The following is a 25,110-nucleotide window of genomic DNA, read 5'->3' as shown; positions in this document are numbered from 1 at the left end:
GCAACATGCTTTTCAAGGCGCCAACTCCATAAAGGTCACGCAGCATATATAAGGAGACTAAAAGATTGCAGCTATCAGTCTCGACTTTACGCGCATAAGATGCGCGAAACTGCAGGCGGTTTTTCCTTGCTATTTTTTTTTTTTTTTTGTCTCGTTTTGTACGCATGTGCCCTCGAAGGGTCGCTAAGCTGCGCCATCCTTTTCCCCGTTTCCCTTTACAGTCATCCTCCAATTCCGGATAGCATGCCCATTTTGGCTTCGCCTTCTCTCCCCTCTACATTGTTCTCTTTGCCGCCCTGGAATGTCCTCAACGTCGTTGTCGGACCGTGCCTGCGGCCGAACTGCTCACGCTTCGATGTGTGCCCGTGGTGTCCTGTCTGGGGATCTCCTTCCCGCTTGCCGAAGCTGGCGCGCGCCCCGTATGAGCAAGCTCGTTGAGAGAGAAAGAGAGAGAGAGAGCGAGAGAGATGAAATGGCCAAGGGAGAGGAGCGCCTTGCAAAGAGGCCGTACCATCCCGGCTCGTCCAGTGCACAGCTGGGCCAGTTAGATGGATAGATAAATAGATAGACAGCGGCTAGATAGATGCGCCCAGAATCTTGTTGCGACGATATCGTGCCGCAGCCTCTCTCCCCACCCCCCCCCCCCTCCTTCCCCCGTTCCCTCTGTGTCTTTCCCTATTGCTTCGGGGTTCCGCCTTTTCTTTCTTTTTTCCCTCTAGCCTGTCCGCCTTGTTCTGTGCCGCATTTCTTTATCGCTGCGTTAGCCAAACCCACTAATTCTGGACATGTGTTAGTTTGGGCTGTGTAAAATAAATTGAATAACACGAACTGCCGGGCTAGTTGGTTGTGATCTATTTGTATCAGCAGCCTGTCCTATCACCTTCTCTTTTCCTGATTGTGCGCGCTTCTGGTACAAATAAAATAAATTGCCATGCCCGCACCGTCAGGGGTATTTTTTAACAGGATGTTTTCCATGAACGCAATTTGTTTTTGTTTTTTTTTCATGCATTACAGGATCCCACTATAACAATCAAGGTATCCGCAGATCACCCCGTGCACTTTCTTGCTTTTAATCTTCTTTTTCTTATTGTCATAAACCGTCATTTTTTTTGCATCACAGTTTTAACCATTCAGTTCGAGCGAAGAATGAACTTTAAAAGAAGGATTTGGCGCGAATCGCCGGGCCGGGGTGGCGTTACGACACTCGACTATACTGTGCCAAGGATGCAGGATCGAATCCCGGCCGCGGCGGTCGCTTTCCCACGGAGGCGAAAAGCTAGGCGCCCATGTGCTGTGCGATGTCAGTGCACGTTAAAGAACCCCAGGTGGTCGAAATTTCCGGAGCCCTCCACTACGGCGTCTCACAGAGCCTTAGTCCGTTTGGGACGTTGAATCATATAGACTAAACCAAACCATCAATCGATTTGGCGCGAATCGGAAGGCTGAGTCATTATTGCCTTCAAGGTTTTACTAACTGCGGCTGTGGAAAGATGACGTCACCCTGAAGAATTCCTCTTATTTCTAATTTTTGTAATTGCGCCATTTCTGACACACGTGCCTTGTATGACCTGTTTGGAAGCTTGGGCAGCATTGCTGTTTTTTTTTTTATTTGTGTTTTGACCACCCTGTAAAGGCCTGAGGCCAAAAATATAAATAAATAAATAGTATTGTACAACATTGCAAGGTTTTTCGCAGAAAAGCTGATGATCAGGAAAGCAGAACTTGGCGCGGACTATTCTTCGCCGAGCGGCAGCTGCTTGTGGTCTTTCCTTGTGTCTCGAAATAACTGGACAATGTTATCTATCTTTGCTCCTGCAACTTGTTGCTCGAAATTTGTTTTCCGTGTATCTACTTGTTTTCCATGCATGTTTCGTTGATGTCTCATCCGGTCCAAGTTGACATTTGGGAACATTTATTTAATTAAAGATGCGGCCAAGTGCGCTCTGTTTTCTTGTTACATCTTAACAAGTGATATTGAGCGGTACGTTTTCTTTTGCTGTGCCTTCTCTTAGTATTTGTCTCGCTTCATTTATTTGAAACCAGCAGTGCATTATAAGCTTTGCAGCTCGGAACGCGAAAGGTTTCCTTTTCTAACTGGTTCGCATTTGTCTCTATGGTGATCATACTTCATTTGATCCAACCTTGCTCCTTATTTCGCAGTATTTAGTGTGATATTTGTTTACTTCGTTTATGATTCCCAAAAAATAAGTAACAATTCCGAGAGACTGAAGGTTTTGCAAGTGCACCATTTTGTCTATGTTGTCCTTCGGCGTAGTGATTGTCCAGATTATAGTGGCAACTTATGTCTGTCATGATATACAAACGAGCTCAATCGGACGCATTAAAATTTCAAAAATTGTAGTTTTCAGCGTGGCAGCATGGCCTAACTGATTTTGGCCCTACACAGCGCTTTCTACACGTCTCAACGGTGCAAACAATATTTGGCACCTGGTCAGAAAAGTTTACGGGATATATGTGTACTCGTGTGCTAGTGTGCTCGGAAACAATTTAATTCTTACATTGGATCGCTCCTCCTGATATTGATCTCACTGGATATAACGTTTGCTTCCCCTCATTCCTGCCTGAACATTTGAGTGACTGACTTGCGTGACTGCGGTAAAATAACTTTTTTTCCCGTCATCCACACGCTGTATTGCTTTTGCGTACGATGTTCAACGTCAACGGTGGAGTTTCCGACCAACTCGGAGTTTGCGATGCCCGCTGCTTTTTTTTTTTTTTCCCGCACTTGTACGGCGTTCCTGTTTTGTTTATCCGATCACTATTTTCTTTCACCTTTCTTCCCCTCCATTTCTCCCCGTTCTTCCCTCGCTTCGCATCGTCTCCGCCTGTCTTCCCGTTATCCCCATTCCGCACTCATGGCGTCATCTGCAGCGGTCCGTGTCGCGGCGAGTGCTGTCTCGGGAAAAGAAAAGATGCCGCAGACGTAGGACACAACGTCCCAGGTCCCCGTCACTCAGGATGCCCCGCGTATAGCTCCTCTCCATTCCCTGTTCTACCTTTTTTTTTTACTTTTTTTCGTTTGCTTTGCCATGTCTAGATTTCCACTTTTCGTCTTGCTTTTTTGTTGATTGGGAGGGAAAAAAGTACGGAGCTTTCCGTGCCTATAACGGCATCTTTTGTGCAGGACATCTGGGAAGAGCTCTGGCAAGAAAAAAAAAAACGAATAGGAATGAGGCTAAACAGGGAGGTATTGAGGTAGAGGACAAAGAGGCTCTCAGTGCCTCTTGCTTTTCTTTTCCGCACTATTTTGCAGTTACCTATCGCCCTATTATATTTTTTACTTCATTGTTCTCGATGTTTCCCATCCGTTTCCTTTTTTCCCCTTTCTCTCCATGGTTCCTTTTCTTCTTTCATGGCTCCCGGCGCAACGCATAGCGCATTTCCTTCCCTCTCCCCCGAACTGCGTAGGTCCACAGGCTCCCCATATTTCTTTACTGTTCACGTTTCTGGCTAGTATTCTTCGTTGCCTTACACAACGCCATCACTCCTCCGGTTCTCTCCCCATTTCCCCGTTGCTTTCCCAATATTCCCGCCCCTCTCGCTCAAGCTTCTGTCTTATTATGGCGGCGGCGATTGTTTCTCGTCTCGCCTTTCCTTGGCGGCTGCCATAGCGGGCCCAATGGACGGCCCTAAAGCCTCTGCGTTTTATCCCTAACGGCATTATACTGCGTCCGTGGCCCGGACTCTCCCTAATTCCTTATTTCTCTCTCCCGTTTCCCCCCTCAGCGTATCCCTTCGTACCGCTTTCCGAAGATGCTCGGCCGCTTGCCTTTCTCCCTTACGGATGCCGTCAATGCTGCACCTGTCTCTTCTCTCGCTTGTTTCATTTACGCGTGCGCGATTGTTTTCCTTATTTTTCATATGCTTCACGTACCCGACTGATTTCTATGCTTGTTCGGTTTGCGTTTATTTCACGCGATTATTCGATGCGATTACTCGGTACGATTATGCGCCGTACTTTATGCTTGAAATATAATTTCTTTGCAGCTTTGAGCTTAATCTCAGATGTCATCACGTGTCAAACTGTAACAAAATGTCATGCTTGCTATAGCTTATTATCTGAAAATGAATTTCTTTACCTCAAAAAAAAAAAAAGATTTCAGTGAATGGAAGGCCTACAGTCTACATACTGGAAATTACATATAGTCTTGGAGATGACTTCGCATGACTTGTGCGGCCCGCTTCGTTTTTCGATATTCTCTTCTTCTTGTTGGCGGTGTGACTTTTCATTTTTAAGCATGAAACTGTCATCTAATCCTTCATATACCATCTACTCTCGGCCGAGAATCACTTTTTCTCCGGGCAGCACTATTATCGTAGTGATCATATTTTTTTCCCTCATACCATGTTGTCAGGACCTAAAGTTATATATACATGCTCTGGAAAGAAGTTCACCGATTCATTTCTTTTCCTTTCCGTTGACCGCAGGGAATTTCTCGGGGCAGGAGCCTGCAACAGGACACCTGACGACGAAGGAGAAAATCACCCTTCTTCTTAACGGTGAGATTCGGTTCTGCTCAAATCTATGCTCTATAACACTCTTCTCCTTTTTTCCCCAAACAGAAGATTGAAGGGGATGTTTTGTAGTTGATATAGGGGAGAATTATACCTGTGCTAATTTTAGGGAGATTTAACAACGCGCCGATGGTCGGAGAAAAAATAACGCGCCATCGGCGCGTTGTTTTTCCTTTCGCTTTCTATTTAATTTTCTTTCACCCCAAAATCAGGACAAGAATAATTTTTCTCTATATCAAATACAAAACACACAAAAAAATTATCCCTTACGTTTACTTCGAACTCTTAGGCTGCTGGCCATTTTTTTTCTCCCCAGAATTATGTATACCGGCAATAACACAGATGTGAGATCGTTCCGATTGCCATATGCGTTGCCTGTGTCTGCTTTCTTTAGAGCGCATGCGCCCGTTCGGCGATTCAACCGCGCCGCCATTGGTGCCGTTGCTGGTGCAGTGTAACCCAGCGAAATAGAGTCACGAGCCACGAGGGAGTCACGAGCCAAGGAAAATTTCTCGCAAGAAGAGAATCAAGAGCCACGAACTCGGCGCCGCTCGCTCGCGGATCTCGCTATTCTTCCGAATAATCCTCTTTGGTTCAGGAGAAAAATGAAGAGTGCTTTGCAACTGCACATACATACATACATACATACATACATACATACATACATACATACATACATACATACATACATACATACATACATACATACATACATACATACATACATACATACATACATACATACATACATACATACATACATACATACATACATACATACATACATACATACATACATACATACATACATACATACATACATACATACATACATACATACATACATACATACATACATACATACATACATACATACATACATACATACATACATACATACATACATACATACATACATACTGTTACGACCAAGCATCCGCATTTGCGCGCTCTATTGTTCGCCTGTGGGCATGGATAAGTGCTGTGAATATGTGGTGATGGTCCAATGGCTCTAAGTGAGCCTGTTTCCAGGAATCCTGTTTTGTAAGCCTGTTTTGCTTTGTGGACACTGCAAATGCCAAATTGACCCTGCCAAGAGAACGTCTGGAAAAACACAAAGAAACGTCCCCCTGCGGGAAATGCAGGAAGTGCTTTCTTTCTTTTGTTCACCCTTCCAGTCGATAAGCCCTATCGTCCAGTGAGGAATGTCTACTTTCCAAAGGAGACGACAGAGTGACATGTCCGCTGACGTGCAGGACAAGAAAGGAGCATGACGCATACAGCCATTAAGTGATTTCCCGGGAATGCAGGAAAGATTTGCAATTGTCGAAAAGGGACAATGTTGGGAGCCCTATGCGGCGCGCACGTGTACTTGGGTTTCTGAGAAGTAAATCCTCTTGCCGGAACCAGCTGCCTATCGATTCTTGGCTGAAGAATAGAAATGTACCTCCTCTCCTCGCCGTTCCCAAGCTTTTCCCGCCAACAAGTGATCACGCCCAACGAAACAATGCCGGACCAGTCAGTGCTTCAGACCATCAGTGCAGTGATGTGTTCGATTGGATGCCGATACCTGAGGGGCGTGCCCTGGATTTGGTTGGTCAGCATCTTCAGAGAGGGGCTGGACATAGGGGGTTTTAAGGACGCTGCAGAGCACGAAATGTCGCTCTGGGCCCTGGGTAAACGGCTCATCCAGTCGCTTCTCGCTATGAACTCTTTACGTTTGCCATTTTGTTAATATACCCTTCATTTTCTTGTAAATAATCTTGTAAATAAGTTTTCCCAAAGTGCCAGTAAACCTGCTTGTACATATTTCACCAACTTCGAAGATTCAGTCCTTCTTCAACCCCGAGTCTCTGCACGCTACCAAGTGAAGGCCGGGACGACGTAGCCCCAGCGTCACGACAACTGGTGACCAGCGGTGGGATCTGAATCTACAAGCCACAACATCTGATGACTGGAGGTGGGATCTGGATCTACAAGCTACAACATCTGGTGATTCGAGGTGGATCAGAGTCTACAAGCCACAACATCTGGTGATCGGAGGTGGCATCTCAAGCAACAAGCAGGAGCAACAATCGGCCAACAAGAGAGCAGCTCGGAACATCGATCGCATGTGTGGGTGAGTGCTTGGCTTTTCTTCTGATGTGGACCAGGTTCTAGAACAGGGTTAGATTTTAGAACTGGTAAAAAGTGTTGAAACGCCTTTAGGTTTGGTAGTTTGCACTGTTGTTTTGGAAGTAGCCGACACTCGGAGCGATCATGGACCTACAAAAGCTGCAGAAACCGGAACTGTTGCAATTGTGTGAGGAATTGGGAATTGATACAAGTGGTTTGGCACGAAAACCTTTGATTATGAAGGCAATCACAGATTTGGGAGCCGATGATGAGGAGCTCAGTGAAGCATGGAACCTCATCGCCCAAAAAAAGGAGGAGCAGCTCAGACAGCAGAAAGAGCGGGAAAAAGAGGAAAAGAGGCGTGAGCGTGAACTTGAGAGGGAAAAAGAGGAAAGGGAGCGCGAACGTCAGAGGGAAAAAGAGGAAAGGGAGCGCGAACGTCAGAGGGATAAAGAGGAAAGGGAGCGCGAACGTCAGAGGGAAAAAGAGGAAAGGGAGCGTGAACTTGAGAGGGAAAAAGAGGAAAGGGAGCACGAACGTGAGAAGCTTGAAAGAGAAGCAAAAAAGCTGGACCAAGAAATTGAGCTCCGGAAATTAGAACTAGAGTTGAGCAAGAGGTCGGGCGATTGTCCCCAGCTAGCGGTACCTCGTCTCAACAAGGAGGCAGATTTCAAGATGTCAAAGTACATGCAGCCATATGTGATATCAGGGGATATCGGTCTGTATCTGGCTAACTTTGAGCGAACCTGCGAAAAACTGTCCTTCCAGCGAGACACTTGGTCTCAGAGATTATTGACGGTTCTGCCCAGCGAGGCAGCGGAGGTTGTCGCGCGGCTAAGCAAGGAGGACGCGGACAACTACGAGAAGGTCAAAGCTTGCCTTCTGAGAAAGTATAAGCTTAGCGCCGAGGCGTTCAGACAACGTTTTCGGAACGCTACTAAGTCCAGGGACGAGAGTTACCCTGAATTCCTGTACAATTTAAGAGTAAATTTGGGCGAGTGGCTAAAGAGCACAGATTCCTACAGTGATAGGGACGCTGTAGTCGAGCGAATTCTTTTGGAGCAGTTTTATAACTGCCTCCCAGAAAAAGAAAGAAATTGGTTACAGGACCGAGGCGAAATTAAGTCGGCAACTGAAGCTGCCGAACTCATTGAGGAGTATGCTTCGCGCCGACAATTCAGCAACCCAGCAGTGGATAGGCCCCGCAATCCCAAGTTCAGTGTGAAAAACCGTCAGGAAAGGCACTTTGCTAGAGTTGGAAACGAAGAGATGAAGGTTTCTTCAGGCAAATTCCCTAGAAAGGACGGCAGTGAGAAAAGTGGGGAAGTGACCAACGTGCAGAACACAAAGAATAAGCTTGAGGCTAGGAAGCCGCTCACATGCTTTAGGTGTAATGAGCAGGGTCACATTGCCGTCAACTGCCGGAAAGAAAAGATTGCTTTCTCGTATGCCAGGGACTGCGATGAAAATATGCAGCTTTTAGAACCCTACCTGCATGACCTAGTAGTCAACGGGAAGCCTTGCAAGGTACTGCGCGATTCGGCCGCAACGATGGATGTTGTCCATCCGGCGTATGTATCGCCTTCCGACTATACAGGACAGTGTGCATGGATCCGACAGGTAGTTGAGGAACAGAGTGTGTGCTTGCCGATCGCGAACGTGGTCATCGAGGGCCCTTTCGGCGAATTAACAACCGAGGCTGCCGTTTCAGGAAAGCTTCCTAAGTGCTATCCGTATTTGTTCTCCAACAAATCGGACATGCTGCTGCGAAAGAGGGGCATCCTTTTCGGAGACAGAGTTGTGCAAGCCTTAACACGTTCAAAGGCGCGAGAACTAGCTACACTGCTCATTCCAGAAAAATCCACAGCGGAGGAAACGGCAGTTAAAACAGTGGTAAATGCGGAAGATAGCAGGTCAGAAAACTTTGAGAGCGAGGCATCTCAGATATGTCAACTTGAAAGGGAGCTTGATGAGACGCGGAATGAGGACGTTCTTGAGAGTAACCTCTTGCCGCCAGTGTCTGGTAATCTCACGAGACTTTTAAGTGGAACCCGAGAGGACTTAGCTATAGAGCAAGCCAATGATCCCAAGATACAGGAGATAAGGGAGCGCCACCGCGCCACTAAGACAGCAAACAATATTTCTTTCGAGATGAGAAAAGGAGTGCTGTATCGCTTATTCAAGGATAAGCGCGGAGTAGAGCGGGACCAATTAGTCGTTCCCCAAAAGTACCGCGGAGACTTACTGCGACTTTCCCATGGCAGCTCGTGGTCATGTCACCTTGGAATAAAGAAAACGAAGCAGAGGCTGTTGCAAGAATACTATTGGCCTGGATGTTTTAAGGACACGGAAAATTTTGTACGGTCATGCGACACGTGCCAGCGGGTTGGAAAGGCGCAAGATAAGTGGAAAGCTCCGATGGTGTTAGTACCAATCATTACCGAGCCGTTTCACCGGTTAGTAATAGATGTAGTTGGGCCACTTCCTGTGACAGAGTCAGGGTACCGATATATCCTCACTATGTTATGCCCAGCCACAAAGTTTCCAGAGGCTGTTCCGCTGCGCGAGGTGACGTCCGAGAGTGTAGTGGATTCGCTGCTGTCAGTGTTTGCACGAGTTGGATTCCCTTCCGAGGTCCAAAGTGATCAGGGTAGCGTTTTCACGAGTGTCCTCACCACCTCATTTCTCGAGCGATGCGGCATTAAGGTAGTGCATAGCTCGATCCATCATCCGCAGAGCAACAGCGTAGAAAGATGGCACTCTGTTCTCAAACGAGTCCTGAGGGGACTGTGCTATGAAAACAAGCGCGAATGGGATACCTGCCTGCCTGCAGCGCTTTTTGCTTTGCGGTCAGTGCCGCACGAATCCACTGGATTTAGCCCAGCCGAGTTGGTGTACGGAAGGTCACTGCGCTCACCTTTGCGAATGGTGCGCGAAGCCTGGGAGGGGCGCGGAGAAGACCCAACAGTAGTAGAATTCATTCTGAACCTCTTGAATCGCTTACATAACACTAAGGAACTCGTTGAGGCCAGCATGAAGTCAGCCCAGGCTCGTTCCAAGGTGTACTATGATAAGACAGCCCGTCAAAGGACGTTTTGTATCGGGGACCAGGTGATGTTGCTGAGAAGTTCAAGGCAGAATAAGCTCGAAGTACAGTGGGAAGGACCGGCTGAAGTCGTTGCAAAGCTTTCTAACACTAACTACGCAGTGAAAATTCCCGGTAGGCGTAAAGAAGTGCGCATTTATCATTGCAATCTTATGAAGCCTTATGTGCAGAGGGAAGCCGTGGTAAATCTAACGTTAAACCTTCCCGAGGAGATGGGGGACAACTTGATTTGCCTCAGCGGAAAAGGAAGCAACGCTCAGGAGCTTCTCAAAAAGACGGAGCAGAGAGGAGAACTAAAGAAATCCCAGCTGTCCGATCTGGGCGAGATAATAACAGAGTTTGAGGCCTGCTTCGTGGACAGGCCAGGCAGAACTGATTTGACTGAGCACGATATTGAGCTGACTTCAGACGTGCCAGTGCGATCAAGGTGCTACCGATTTTCTCCAAGGCAAAGAGAAATTCTGGATAGGGAAGTAACTCGCATGCTGGAATTGGGAGTAATAAAACCCTCGGAAAGCGATTATGCTTTGCCTATGATCTTAGTAGAAGCTCCAGGTAAAGACCCTAGGCCTGTGGTAGACTACCGAAAGCTAAATTCTCTCACCAGGGATCAAGTGTATCCTATTCCGAATATTGAGGAGAGAGTAGAACAGGTCAGTAGAGCGGCATATGTGACTACGCTGGACCTTACTCGAGGATACTGGCAAGTACCGCTCACTGAACGCGCCAGCAGATACGCGGCTTTCGTCACTCCGACGGGCAGCTACCAGCCAACAATGATGAGTTTCGGGCTCAAAAATGCTCCATTTTGTTTTTCCCGACTCATGGATAGGGTTTTAAAGGGGTGTGAAACATTCGCAGTGCCTTACTTAGATGACATTGCGGTTTTTTCCGACTCATGGGCGGACCATATGGTACATCTAAGCGCTGTACTGAGCCTTTTGCGTCAAGCTGGACTAACCGTAAAGGCCAGGAAATGTTGCCTGGCAAGGGCGACCGTGGACTACTTGGGTCACAATGTAGGTCAAGGTTTCAGGAAACCCAGCGAGATTAAGATTTCTGCGGTAGCAGACTACCCGCGGCCGAGCACGAAGACGGAAATTCGAGCATTCCTGGGTCTGACTGGGTACTACAATCACTACATCCCTAACTATTCAGCTTTGGCTAGCCCTCTGACCGACGCTCTCCGCAAGACAGAACCGACAAATGTAGTCTGGGACGAACAAAAGGAAGCCTCCTTCGTAAACCTGAAGGCTGTGCTGATTAGCCGTCCGGTATTGCGAGCTCCAGACTATGGCCGAGAATTCACGGTCCAGTGTGATGCCAGTGATCGAGGGTTAGGTGCTGTTCTCTGCCAGAGAGATGACGACGGTAATGAGCACCCCGTGCTCTACTTGAGCAGAAAACTGAGTACTAGAGAGAGGGCTTATTGCGCGTCAGAGAAAGAATGCGCTTGCATTGTATGGGCCATTCAAAAATTGCAGTGCTATCTTGGAGGGGCCAAATTCACCGTAGAGACGGACCATTGTCCCCTGGCTTGGCTGCAAACTGCGACATCGAAGAACAGTCGCCTTCTTAGGTGGAGCTTGATTTTACAGCAGTACAATTTTGAAATAAGATACAAAAAGGGGAAGTTAAATGGGAATGCGGACGCGCTTAGCCGCTCTTTCTAAGCGGTCCGAGATGTTCCTCACCATGTATCGAAATTGATAATCAAGTTTTTTTTTTTTTTCCGTGCGCTTGTATATGTGTGACTATGTAAAGCAGCACGTTTGGTTTTCTAGGCATACGTGGGTCCTGAACGTCTTGAGAGTGGGCTTATCTCGAACAACAATGGCAGTTTTCTTTTGACCTGGTCTCTTCAGACGGGAGCCGAGTGCTTGTTTAGACATGTGGTTGAGTTTCAGACAGCTCGAGCAATTTGGCCTACAACAATCAAGACAACGCGACAAGCAACAGCGAGCTTCAAGCGTTCACGTGCAGGCCATTAAGTCGTCTCTTCATGCAGCAGCGGCGACTGCTGCCCTCCGTGACTCTTCTGGCGGGGGAGGAGGCTGTTACGACCAAGCATCCGCATTTGCGCGCTCTATTGTTCGCCTGTGGGCATGGATAAGTGCTGTGAATATGTGGTGATGGTCCAATGGCTCTAAGTGAGCCTGTTTCCAGGAATCCTGTTTTGTAAGCCTGTTTTGCTTTGTGGACACTGCAAATGCCAAATTGACCCTGCCAAGAGAACGTCTGGAAAAACACAAAGAAACGTCCCCCTGCGGGAAATGCAGGAAGTGCTTTCTTTCTTTTGTTCACCCTTCCAGTCGATAAGCCCTATCGTCCAGTGAGGAATGTCTACTTTCCAAAGGAGACGACAGAGTGACATGTCCGCTGACGTGCAGGACAAGAAAGGAGCATGACGCATACAGCCATTAAGTGATTTCCCGGGAATGCAGGAAAGATTTGCAATTGTCGAAAAGGGACAATGTTGGGAGCCCTATGCGGCGCGCACGTGTACTTGGGTTTCTGAGAAGTAAATCCTCTTGCCGGAACCAGCTGCCTATCGATTCTTGGCTGAAGAATAGAAATGTACCTCCTCTCCTCGCCGTTCCCAAGCTTTTCCCGCCAACAAGTGATCACGCCCAACGAAACAATGCCGGACCAGTCAGTGCTTCAGACCATCAGTGCAGTGATGTGTTCGATTGGATGCCGATACCTGAGGGGCGTGCCCTGGATTTGGTTGGTCAGCATCTTCAGAGAGGGGCTGGACATAGGGGGTTTTAAGGACGCTGCAGAGCACGAAATGTCGCTCTGGGCCCTGGGTAAACGGCTCATCCAGTCGCTTCTCGCTATGAACTCTTTACGTTTGCCATTTTGTTAATATACCCTTCATTTTCTTGTAAATAATCTTGTAAATAAGTTTTCCCAAAGTGCCAGTAAACCTGCTTGTACATATTTCACCAACTTCGAAGATTCAGTCCTTCTTCAACCCCGAGTCTCTGCACGCTACCAAGTGAAGGCCGGGACGACGTAGCCCCAGCGTCACGACACATACATACATACATACATACATACATACATACATACATACATACATACATACATACATACATACATACATACATACATACATACATACATACATACATACATACATACATACATACATACATACATACATACATACATACATACATACATACATACATCTCTCAAGTTCTTTGTATCGCAAAAAGCTGCGCTCAAATTGCTCATTAAGAAGTATCATAATAGTTCTCAAAATATGTTTTCTGCACTATACAGCCCGATAATAGAGAGATTTAGCTTAACGTGATCCGCGATCCGCCACCGTGACCCTCTACCGCGCGCGGGCGGGGCGCACATGCTGATTGGTCCCCACGCGGCAAGTCTATGTGCCGACATCAAGTATGTGGCGCCATCTATTGGCATCAAGGGGATCTGCGCACGCGCAGTGGAACGCGCGGTGGCGGATCACGGTAGCGGATCGCGGATCACGGTAAGCTAAATATCTCTAATTCCTTCGGCAAAAGTATACCGTCGTATGGTTGCAAACGGGGAAACAAAACGACAAGGAAAACTAGGAAGCTGAGATGCTGTTGTGCGCAAAGCATAGGGTGGGCGTAAGTTGCCTTTGCTCCATGCTAGGTAGTACAAGAGCTACCACCGCTAATTTCGCGGATCGCGCCGCAGCGCTTCTCTTCCGTGCGCCGCCTCCTCGGTCCCCGGACTCTTGACCGTGCATGCCTCGCGGTCCCGTAACACGATAGGCTTATTATCTATGGATAACCGGCCCCGGCTTCGTATCTTCGCCCTTCCGTGCGTTTATGACGACGCTCCCCATTCTCACGGCACTTCTCTCTTGGAAGATGCTGCGTCTCGGGCGACATTTCCTTTTCTCTCTCTCTCTCTCTCTCTGACCTATCTGTTTACTTTCGCGCGCTGGTTCCACTGCAGTTTTTCCTTCGTGCTCTCAGACCTTTTTTTTTTTTTTTTCAGCGCTGCGGCATGTACGAGCGTAGCACAAGCGTTTAATCGTGGCGGCAAAAGCGTACGCCTCTCGTCGGGGCGGGAAAGTTCGCCCTGTGTTTAAGAGCTAGCAACACGACCCGGGTTCGGCAGTAGCGAAAGTAGGATTTTCTCAGCGTTGAATGTGGACCAGTGATACGTCCGTACACTTTATTGAGCCGTCTTTTGAACCACGCGCCTGTCATAATGCGTACCCGTCTGTGGTCGCGAATTACTGCAGGCGTTCATTGCGTCAAACTAAGCTATAGAGTTGCCCGGGCAAGTTTTTAATAGCTGTTTTATAAAATAAACTAGGGGGTTTGGGCGAAACAGGGTCGCGGCTCACTCGCTTTGGCGTGGACAAGGTAGCGTCACCACCCGGTGACACTCTAGGGGTTGAACCTCGCACCTCCCGGCTATCAGGCGGATGTTCAGACTATGACATCGCTCCTGCGGTGACGTCGAAAAAAAAAAGTGACTGTATGCCATCGCATTTCATTGTTTAATCACAAAGCGATAGCATTGTCTTTTTCCTCCGTTGAGTACCTTACGCAGGATCAGACCAGACGTACGCGCCGCTTGCCGTCTCGTCTCGCGGTTACGATGTGGTCTTCGCGCATACCTCTCCCTCGAACGAAACAGATGGAAGACGGACCACCGCGGTGTACCCGTCCGCCGTCGAACGCCGCGGCCGTGGGTGTCTTTTGCCCGGACGAAGAAATAATGGAGAGACCGCATTGGTCCCAAAGGAAAGAGAGAAAGAGAAAGAGAAGGCAGATATATAAAAGGAAGAATGATGAGAAGACGCGGATGATGAGGGAAAGGAGCAGCAGGAGGAAGCGTGAGACAAGAAAGCGATGGCTTCACGAAGCCGAGGCCTCGTAGGGCGCCGCGCATCTTCTCCGCGTCCGTACATGAATCGCTCGGTTATGGGGACGACGCATTACAACGAAAGCCCTGGATGGAACGAAGAAGGAGAAGCGAGCGACGGACACCCCAGATATTGGACGTGTATACTGTTTGTGCCCGCGTGTGTGTATGCGTATATACCACTGTCTCTCTCATCTCGTGGCGTTGCCGCCGCGTTATGATAAAGCCGCCGCCACCGGTGGATTCGTGAATGTTTTACAAGCGTGTCTTCTTTATGGATCGTTGAATAGGTAAAAAGGAAAAGAGAGCTGCTGCTGCTGCTGCTGCTGCCCGGTATTGCCGACTGTATACACCGACACGTCCTTCCTCCCTCCGTATTTGCCGCAGCCGCGCCTTCTCGCTTGCGATCCCGCTTCTTTTTTTCTCCCATTGCTTTCTGTACTCCCTTCTGTCTCTGTTGCCAGTGGCTAGCAGCTCCTTTTCCTGACGTAAAGGTTGTTTGTCATTTATGACGAGAAAGAATGCGGCACGCTTGCGCTGTCGGTGATGCCCGCGCTACCGCCGCGTGGAGTCACCGTGCAGCTACAGTATCCCTCCCCCCGTGCATCGTACTCGGCATCAGCTAGCCGTCTTTACGCGTCTTTCTTGTTCTTCGCTTTGTGCAGCGGTAGTTTCGGTAGGCGTATCGGCGGATGGCTTGGCGCTGCCGCGTAACCGCAATGTGATTGGTTCCTCCGGCGACGGCAGTACGGCGCTATAGGGGGCGCCCTCGAAACGCCGCCGCGCCCCGCCGCCACCGGAGAGCGTCATTTGTTGAGGACGACAAACCGACGTTAACGACGCCGTGTTTGTCGGATAATGAGCAGAGGTCATTCTTGCCCGCCAGAAACGGAGGCAGCAAAGGTGGGGGTGAGGGAGCCGAATGCCGCTGTGCGCGTTTCTTATTGCACACCCTCGTTTGAACGGGGTATATACACACTGGCACTTTGAATCGTGCCGCGCCAAAGTCGAGCTGCTCGCAACCCGGTGCGGCGGTATTTGCAACAGCAGGCCGCTGCCGCGTACGGCTAGCGCGTGCCACTTATTTACGACAGCCCACGTGACTCTGCGTTATGAAGCTGAAAAAGAACATCGTGTAAGTTTGTAACCGAGACGAGAGGAGGCGGTGGAATGGGCATAGAGGCGGCGGTATCGCGCTTGTCGATTTTCCTGTGTGGCGCTCCTCGTTTGGTGCGAGCGATGAAATTTGGTGGAATAAGAAAGAACAAATCGCTCTGACGTTACAACTTTTGTGGTTGGTTTGATTGGTTGGTTTGCGGGGTTTAACGTCCTAAAAAACAACTCAGGCTATGAAAGAGGCCGCAGTGGAGGACTCCGGAAATTTCGACCACCTAGGGTTCTTTAACGTGCACGGACATCGCACAGCACACGGGCGCCTTGCTTTTCGTCTCCATCAAAAAGCGGCTGCCGAGGCTGGGATTCGATCCCGCGTACTTGGGAACAGTAGTCGAGCGCCGTAACCACTACGCCACCCCGGCGGGGTCACAATTTTTATGTCTGTCTCCTCTTGATATCTAAGACATGACGACTTCTTTCTCTAGCACGCTTGATGCGAGCCGAAGCGAAGCGTTAGCTCGAATAAACCGAAAGTTCGAATTAAGCGGGAATTCGTTGTACGCGCGCAGTCAGGACACTCGTTCGATTATAGGTTGCATGGACGGGGAAAACGAGCGGGAAAACATGGCAATCATCCCGCACACCCGCTGGAAGCTCCAAAGAGATAGCCAAAAGCAGCTCCTGCGGTGGCGCAGAGAGCCGCGCAGCGCGAATCAATTATTCTCGCTGCCCATAGGTAGCCCCCGCTCTCAGCGCGTTTAATCATTAACGAACCGTCGCTCACTTCGCCATACACTCGCGACTACCGCGCGCACGCATAGATTCTCCGCGCCGCGTATTCTTTTAATGGCGGTTTAAAGGATCCGCGTACAGCCGAACTAAGCAACCAGCAAAAGATAGAGGAATAAAGAAACGAAAGCACGGAATCGAAGCGTGCGGTATTCGAGCACGCAATAGAATCGTGCGCGTATAGCGCCCGTTTGCGATGACCTATGCGCCGCGTGGCTTCGGCTGACTTGTGCACTGTACAGAGAAGCTACGCTCCGCGGAATGTGTTGTATAGTTTTCTCCGTGTTCGCTTTTTATCGCGGCTCTCGTCGCGGAGGCGGTTTCGTTTCGCCAGCGCAATCGTGCGCACACCGCCGTTTCGAAATTTATGGAGAGTGCTCTTATAGTTCCCGCGCGGTTCTTGTGCGTGCGCATTTTTATGCGCGTGCGTGCGTTTGTCTGTATTTCTCTCTTGGCTGTGTCCGCTCGGTGCCTTAACGAAGCCCCCCCCGCCTCCGCCAGCCGACCACCCAGTGTCAAAGTTGAGCGAACCGAAAAGCTGCCACCGCGGCTACACGGCGCGGGTTAATAGGCCGTGACGTATGTGACTTAGAGGTTGTATACGCTCGTTTTATTGTTTGTGATTGTTTCGATATATTTTTTCCTTCATCGAATAATTGTGGTGGCCCGAAACGCTAATGCGCGCGATTTTATGCGCTGCCTCTGTTACCCCGTATATAATCTGGCTTTTGCGCTCTTACTAGTTGCATACTGCAATTACGATGTTCATAAATTGAGCGATGGGGTGCGTAGTGCCTGCGCTATAGTTAATGTGATGTGTTCACGTTGTGCGTATGTAGTGTGTGCATAGCGCTTTTAGTACCTCAGTGGAGAATAATGTGCTCGTAGCAACGTGTGCAATATGTATTTATCGTCCATGGAGTGTGCATGCGATGCTCATCACGGCGTGTACATGTACAGAACGACTGCTGCGAGTGTTCGCCGCCTGAAGTTTTTTTCGCATAGAGAGCACTGTTGCAGACCAACTCACTCCCAGCCTTATATATATATATATATATATATATATAGCACGATGTTCCAATTTTGCTCTATAGTTTCAGCACAACGCGCTGAAATGATGTGTGTTGTGTACTTGCCCCGAGAAAGACCCATATTGGACGCAGTCCTTGAATTAAAACGAGCGCACGGCAATATGCGGCGCCGTAAGCCGTCGCAACGAATCTAGATAATCTTGAATGTCGAGTTACCTATCAGGCAAGAAGGTGCGGTCGGGCGGTGGCTGCGTTGAATCTCGACTACTGTTCCCAAGGGTGCGGGATCGAATCCCGGCCTCGGCGGCCGCTTTTCGATGGAGGCGAAAAGCAAGCCGCCCGTGTGCTGTGCGATGTTAGTGCACGTTAAAGAACCCCAGGTGGTCGAAATTTCCGGAGTCCTCCGCTACGGCGTCTCTCATAGCCTGAGTTGCTTTGGGACGTTAAACCCCACAAACCAAACCAAACCAAACCAATCCAGTATGCAACCAGGTGAAGTGACTCTCTCTTTGTTCCATCACGCGTGCACTGCACCCATGGATCTGGACAATGAGAATAAAGTAACTAGGGGAGTAAGAGGGGGGGGGGGGGGGGGGCAGTTGGCGATATTCTCAGATAATGGATGGAAGCTTACCAGTATCCGTGAAGGGAAAGTATGTAACAGCTGCGTTGTACCGTTACTTGCCTATGGGGCAGAAAAATCGAGGATAACGCACACGGTTCAACTGAAATGGGGATTAATGCTTCGAGCTGTGGAAAGCAAGATGTAGGTGCAACGTTAAGAGGCACTACAAACGCGAGTTTGACGCTGTAATGGAAATCGAGAACAGGAAATGGACATGGCGGGTGCGAGGTTGTGCTAAGGCATGGAACCGATGGTCTCTAAAGGTAAGCTATGGTGCCAAGAGGATGCAAGCGAATACCAGGGTACGTGAGAAAGGTAGGTGAGAGGCTGGTTTAGGAACTTTGCGATAATTTGCTTGCGGCAACAGGCCGAAGCCCTGTTTAACTGGCGAAAGATGATTGGGGCCTTCGGCTTGCATTGGGTGTATAGTCAGTCTGAAGATGAGCAGTGACGGAATGCGATATGGGAGTTCAGTAGTGAAGCTTTTTCGACCGCCAGCACAACGATGTTCGTCGTTCGCCGAAGCAAAAAAAAAATAAAAAATAAAAAATAAAAAAGAGAGGAACAAAAAGAAAAATTCGCTCGCTGTATTCGCAGGAAGTTCGTCCGTCGGCATAATGCGTTCGACCAGGAGAAGCAGGACGGAGAATAAAAAAAATATACATCACACACGCGGCGTGCTGTCGACATCAGAATCATCACGGGGTAGTCGGTATTCGGATGCAGAACGAAAAAAAGAAAAGGCCGAACTCGATTCTAGATGTAGATATGCGGGTTCACGCGCACTTTTTTTTTTTTTTTCCTATCCTCTGTTTTTGCGGCCCCGTACTCTTCCGCCGTCCTGAAATGCGACGCGCGCTCCGTTACCGGTGGGTGTCATCACATCCCGTCATTGTCGAGTGCCGGCCGCGACGACGATTGGTGTGCCTGTGTTATATACAGTATACAGGACACAGCGCAGCGACTGCCGACTAAACGGAATAATAGGAAAGCGATATAGAATAAATAGGAAAGAATAGGGAAAAAAAAATAAGTGCGTAAACGCGGCAGGCCTGTCTGAACCTATATATGCGGGGCGCGGTTGGCGTTACGCGGCGGGGAATTAATGACACGGCGCTTCCTGTTGATCGGGTCGCCCCGCGAATGCAATGGCCTGTGAAACCAGAAAGCCGTAGTTGCCGCCGATTCGGAGAGCTTATTGCCGGTCGCGCGTCTGTGGGTCTGCGTGTTTTACCGTTCTCTACTTTGAAGTTCATTGTTTTCGAGTTTTGGCGCCACGTGTTGGTGGTTGCTGTCGCCGCGGGATCGATTGGCGACGCAGTCGCACCCCGGGGTTCGGCTCATCAGGTGCGTTCGAGTTGCGTTTAAATTCAACCTAGAGAGGCGGACTTGTCAGGAAGTCGACTTATGAAATAACTTGACGGCAATGAAACGCGATACAAGAACGACGAAGGGCAGAGAAGAGAATTTGCTGCCCTGCCTGCAGTCCTCGGAACTTCTCTTCGCCTGTCTCTCTTCCCCTGTTTTCCTTTCCCTTGTGTCTCTTCCCCTCTGTCTCTTGCTCTGTGTCTCACAGTCGAAAACTAATTCAAAGCAGAGAAACAGAGACAGCGATTACGATCTTCCGATTACAGTCTTCCTTGGAGTGGAAATTTTTGCGGTCGATAAAGCTAGAGAAATGCGTTGTTTAAGTAGAACCGCTTCCGTACACGCCCTGTGCGTACTGGTTCCAAGCTGTGCTTCGTAAATCCGCCTCTATAGAGGTGTACGCTGTGTTAAAAGTTTTAATTCATCTGACAGGGATGAGATGAAAAAAAAAAAAAAAACGCTTGGACTTCACCACAGCCCTATTAAGACTTCTTGAGCAAAGCTTTGGAATAAGGCTTATGAAGGTCCGATAACCGGGTCAGATATATATGGTGCGAAGGTATGACAAGTGGACATAGAGTAGATGCAACAGCCACAGACCTCATTTCCAGTGTATGCTTCATGCCATTACAACCACCTGGACCCATACTGCTTGCTAGGCTTACATGTGTACATGGTGCCGGCAATCTGCGCCAGGAACACCGAATCTCAGCGAGCAAAAAAATTAAGAGCGATCAATTAGACTGATACGGAGAAAATGCGAAGGCATGCGCCCTTTTGATTCCGCTTATATAACCCAGTCTTTCGTTGCATCCGAGTTTCGTTGTATCCGTGCCTTTCATTATATCCGATCTTTCGTTATATGCGTTTTTTTCGTTATATGGAGACACATGTGCATAACCCACATACTTGTTCAACTCACAGGCTTTAGACACACAGCGAACCATTTTTATTCTTCAAACCACTCCTGATACACCAAACGAGCAACTTGTGCGTGCGAACAACTCAAAGTGTGCGAACAGCTGAGAAATAAGGGAGGGGAAGAAAACAGCAGTTGCGGAAGACGACGCGGACTGGTCGTTGATGAACGGATGTCTGATCGGGTCCGTCGAGCAGATGCTCATTTCTTCCTACACTGCTAAGCCTCAGGTGCGGCTGGCAAGGTGTTCATTACCAAATTGGCAGACTGCGAGTTGCACATCGGAGATGGGCTGCTGCGAGCAAGGGAGCCTGATTGCGCTCTTTTGAAATGAGAGGAAGGACCGCACACGTGAAAGAGCTGCGGTTTTGTAAACAGGTCACAGGTTTTAAACGCTGCTCAAGTCGTTGTTTGCTTATTCCGACGGCGAAGCAGATCGAAACAGATTTGGGGAAGGCTGGTACCCCTTTTCCCCATGTGATCGGAATGTGGGATTGGGGTAAAGGACAGCAGAAGCCCGCAGGTCGTGTGTCGAGGAAAGTCAGAAGCGTGGTGCATTTTGGTGGGATTAAGACGAATAATTCAAAATTTTCTGTAATCAATTACTATTTAACAACTCCTTTCTTTTTTCTTTCTCTTTCTTTCTTTTTCTCTTTTTTTTTTTTTTTTAGAACAGAACAGGATGCAACCAACGCAGCAACTTCGGGGACATGAGCTTGACAGGAAACACAGGAATTAGCGTCCGCGTGCTGGCGTGGAATGTTTCCTTCGTGATAGAGCTACAACAGTTGGGCTGAGAAAAGGCGCGTCGTGTGAAACCGTGTCTTACACGCAGGGCTTGAGTTAATATCCCTGATGCGGCAGACAGGAAACACAGCGTCTCAGTCCCGCCTCGCCTTCCACGTTTCACTTTTCACCCCGCCGGTAGGGCGGAATGTCATGGTTAGTCATCCAGAGCGAACACGAATTCACTGAGTAAAAATTAGCTGGTTCAGAAGACATTGCGAGTCCTTATCTCCAGATTGTATATCGAGGGGGCTTTCAGTCTCACTGCTGACGTAGTCAGAAGAGAGCGTGGAAAAATACAGGTGAAATCTTACTAGTATGAATTCAGCTGAAGATCGCATTCCAGTGAAAACTACAAAAGACGATGGATCAAAAAAGCCACACCTGATCATGCTATAGGCCATGTATTTGTTTATAGCGCTAATGAAATCTTGAGTGATAATGCAGTGATATAAAATGTACCTGTGTGTGTGTGTGTGTGTGTGTGTGTGTGTGTGTGTGTGTGTGTGTGTGTGTGTGTGTGTGTGTGTGTGTGTGTGTGTGTGTGTGTGTGTGTGTGTGTGTGTGTGTGTGTGTGTGTGTGTGTGTGTGTGTGTGTGTGTGTGTGTGTGTGTGTGTGTGTGTGTGTGTGTGTGTGTGTGTGTGGTTACTTTCTCTGGCCCCGTGTTAACCCCTGAAATCAGTTGCGTATGAGGTGAAGTAGTTGTAATCGGTTACTTCATTTCTGTAGCAGGCACTATACTGATATGTATAGAGCACGGCAACTAAAGTGCCTGCACAATTGCACGAGGTATAGTTTCTGCAGAGGGAATACAAGCTGTGTCAATTAGGTTCTAAAGGAGATATATTCGGGCATTGCGCATTCGAATCGAAATTATAAGATACAAAAGTACCGAAGTTAACGCGACTGAGGTCTTCTCAATGCGCTGTTCGTGATAGTCTTCTTGACATTTCATTTGCTGCTGATTTATTTATTTATTTACTATACCTTAAAGGCCCCGGGTATGAGCATATCACAAGGTCGATCAGTTTACTCCAAATTTGCTTCCTTCCTTACGCATTATGTTGAATTTCCAAGTGAAAACAATTCGCTGATCCGACCGCTCGCTTAGAGTTCCTAGCGGCCACCCAGCGGTCCTTGGGGTCGTGCACTGAGCGAGTGCGTGTTCATACGCGCGAATCAAGTCTTGGACACTGGTTACGCAGTTTTCGTCGTATTATGGCGGCCATAATATCTCCTTTTTTTTTCTCTCTCTCTACACTTCCTCCTCGCCTTCATCCACACAGGCAAAACGCGGCGCATCCGTCGTCTATCCGATATGCTACCAGATCGTTCGTTCCGGCGCGCGCCGGTCGGAATTGAGGTTTCGCCGCCGGTTCCACACTGCAGGAAGGGCGAAAACTGGATCGTCCGCGCATTGTATGCAAAGCTGCACCCCGCCTGAGCCCGCGCTGCCGTTGTTTCTATACGCGCCCTCCACTTGTAGCTGCGCGCTTCTATTTTATCTACTTTTTTTGTCTCCCTCGAGTGATGAGTATCTCGATGCGTGTATATTTGTCTCTCCTGCAACTCGCACGCGTATACACCGCGGCAATTTCCAACTGCATTCCCCACTCTGGCGCAAGCGGTATTCCGTTCGACTGCTTCCTGACGGCACTCTCTCATTATAATCTCTGTCTAGGTGTAATCGCTCGCTGCATATTTTTTATTTATTTTTTTCATCTATTATTCGATGTATCTTTCCTCGCTTACCAGCTTGCTCCACGTGTCGGCTGTGGTATAGGTTCACGCGCCTTCCGACCTCGCCTCACCGACCTTATTGCAATGCGTTCGATCAGTTGAGCGCGGCGCTGCGATGGTGCTTTGAGTTCCCCGGTTTCATCCGCCGTTTATTCCTTTTTTATTTCCTGTGAACGGCGCCACCAGCGGCTCAGCGATTAGCCTGGCTCTAGGGGGGACCACCTGCCTCATTGTGCAGTGCCAGTACGGTCAGCTTTTCCTCGTGTACAGATATTCCGATACGTCGATGATACACCTCTCAACCTCCATTTCAAGCATGTTGTGATTTTCTTTCCAATTCAAAATAAACTGAGGAGAGCATTGCTCCGCCGGAACTGTAGCTGAAACTTGCAAATACCCAACTACCTTCAAGGTTTCAGATCGATTAAAGTTTGTCATTTGCGCGCATGTGTGTGCATTCATTCGTGTGTGGGTGTCTTACAGTGTGTATGCGTGCGTTCTTGCGATGACATCGAAAGGACATTCAAGAACGGTTTTCCGCTTAACTTCCACGGGGTCACATACTTCCCGATCCAAGACAAGATGGTGCGCTAAACATCCATTGTTAATATAAACAGCGCGAACAGGAAGACACAAGACGAGATAAAAGGAAGCTTCCTTTTATCTTGTCTTGTGTCTTCCTGTTCGCGTTGTTTATATTAACAATGGATGTTTACCAACTCGCCCAACAAAGTATCATGGTGTGCTAAACTATCTCGTAACGGCGTTGGGCCTACATAGTATTTAGAGGAGCATGATGGCGGTGCGCTACGGAGACCTTGACTCACGCAAAGACATTTCCAATGTATCTGAAAGAAATGATTGCAAACTGCATTGCACTAGTCAAGCTTGACACTCCGGTGCTCGATTGCTCTAGAGCATTGAAAATCTCATCCATCGGCACAGCGCGCGTTATGTGTTATAATGAGTACATAGGACCTCCTATCAAGATTTCAGATATTACCGTCGTCGTCAGCTTCATGTTTTTTTTTTTTTTTTTTCGTCCTGCGTTTACGAGTGCTCTAAAGACTGTGCCCTTGGTGAAAAGATGGGCTGCGCATTTTGTTTCTCTCCAATCGATTTACCTGGCGGATATGAGTCGCAAAGGTATGAGTTTCATTTCTAAATGTTCGTAACCCACTGGCTGTACGTTGAAGCGAAAAGGTCGCGAATTTGGATTTCAGGCAAAACGCGTGGCTACTTTCGCGGAATGTTCGGTATGCCTGTGCTTTGCTTCGCGAACACGACCTGCAATTAGCAACGCAAAATGGCTGTGACGTTCCGAACACAGGGTGAAGTTTTATTTGAAAAAAAAAAAAAGAATACATATTTTATGTGCACGGCTGTTACGGTTCTATTTCTTTTTTCCCCAGATCTATAGATAGATAGCTCCCGTATAATTAGGGATCTCAACGTCTAGCCCCAGTGAGACTTCAGTGCCGTCGGGCACAGTGGTAATGGCTGTGCGAATACACCATGTTCCGCACTTAATTATATAGAATGCAGCGAGACACCGATTATTGCTGCTTTCTCGTTTTGAAGACCGGTTACACGCGTTGCCCGCCTTACAGCTCCTGACAACCGTGACATTGTTAACGTCGAGTTGCGCCTCTGTACGTTTTCTCGTGGATAGTATTTCTTGTTGGCATTATAAATGCAGCATTCCTTTTCCATTCAGCTTTAACGGAAGGGGGGGGGGGGGGGGGGGGGGGTTGCAAATGAGGGAAGAAGATCCACATCACAAAGCAAAGCGGCGGTGTAGAAACGTTGCACTGTGCCTCCCCAATTGCATGGGTCGATAAGAGGCGTAAGAGTGTATCGTAAGTCGAGTATTGTCTATATCGAGAACGCACCCTCGGTTTTACCTTCCACCGTTCAAGCCGAGGCAACCGCATAGCGGACGGGACAGATCCTGCCCGCAGGTACCGGATTATATACGCACATACTCTGGCGATTTTTTTCGACTATCAAGGAGATTGCTTTTGACGCTTTCGCATGATCGTCACGGCTTACAAACGAGTTATTTTTTTTTCTTCTACCTCTTCTTCTCTCTAT

The 25,110-nt window shown here is 48.4% G+C and overlaps 1 protein-coding gene across 1 annotated transcript in view; it reads left to right on the top strand.

Annotated features, from left to right (window-relative positions):
- LOC146181784 (uncharacterized) overlaps positions 1 to 25,110 on the top strand; it is a 397,304-nt gene that overhangs the window by 75,587 nt on the left and 296,607 nt on the right. Inside the window, exon 2 of the mRNA XM_084576789.1 lies at positions 4,450 to 4,521. The gene's annotated coding sequence lies outside the window, so the exon portion shown is untranslated. The remainder of the gene's footprint in view (positions 1 to 4,449; positions 4,522 to 25,110) is intronic.

This window comes from Amblyomma maculatum, chromosome 8 (assembly GCF_055883805.1).
Source record: "Amblyomma maculatum isolate TAMU_Amacu chromosome 8, ASM5588380v1, whole genome shotgun sequence".
Lineage (NCBI taxonomy): Eukaryota > Metazoa > Arthropoda > Arachnida > Ixodida > Ixodidae > Amblyomma > Amblyomma maculatum.
The sequence above is the reverse complement of the archived record's forward strand: the minus strand, read 5'-3'. Positions and strand labels throughout refer to the sequence as shown.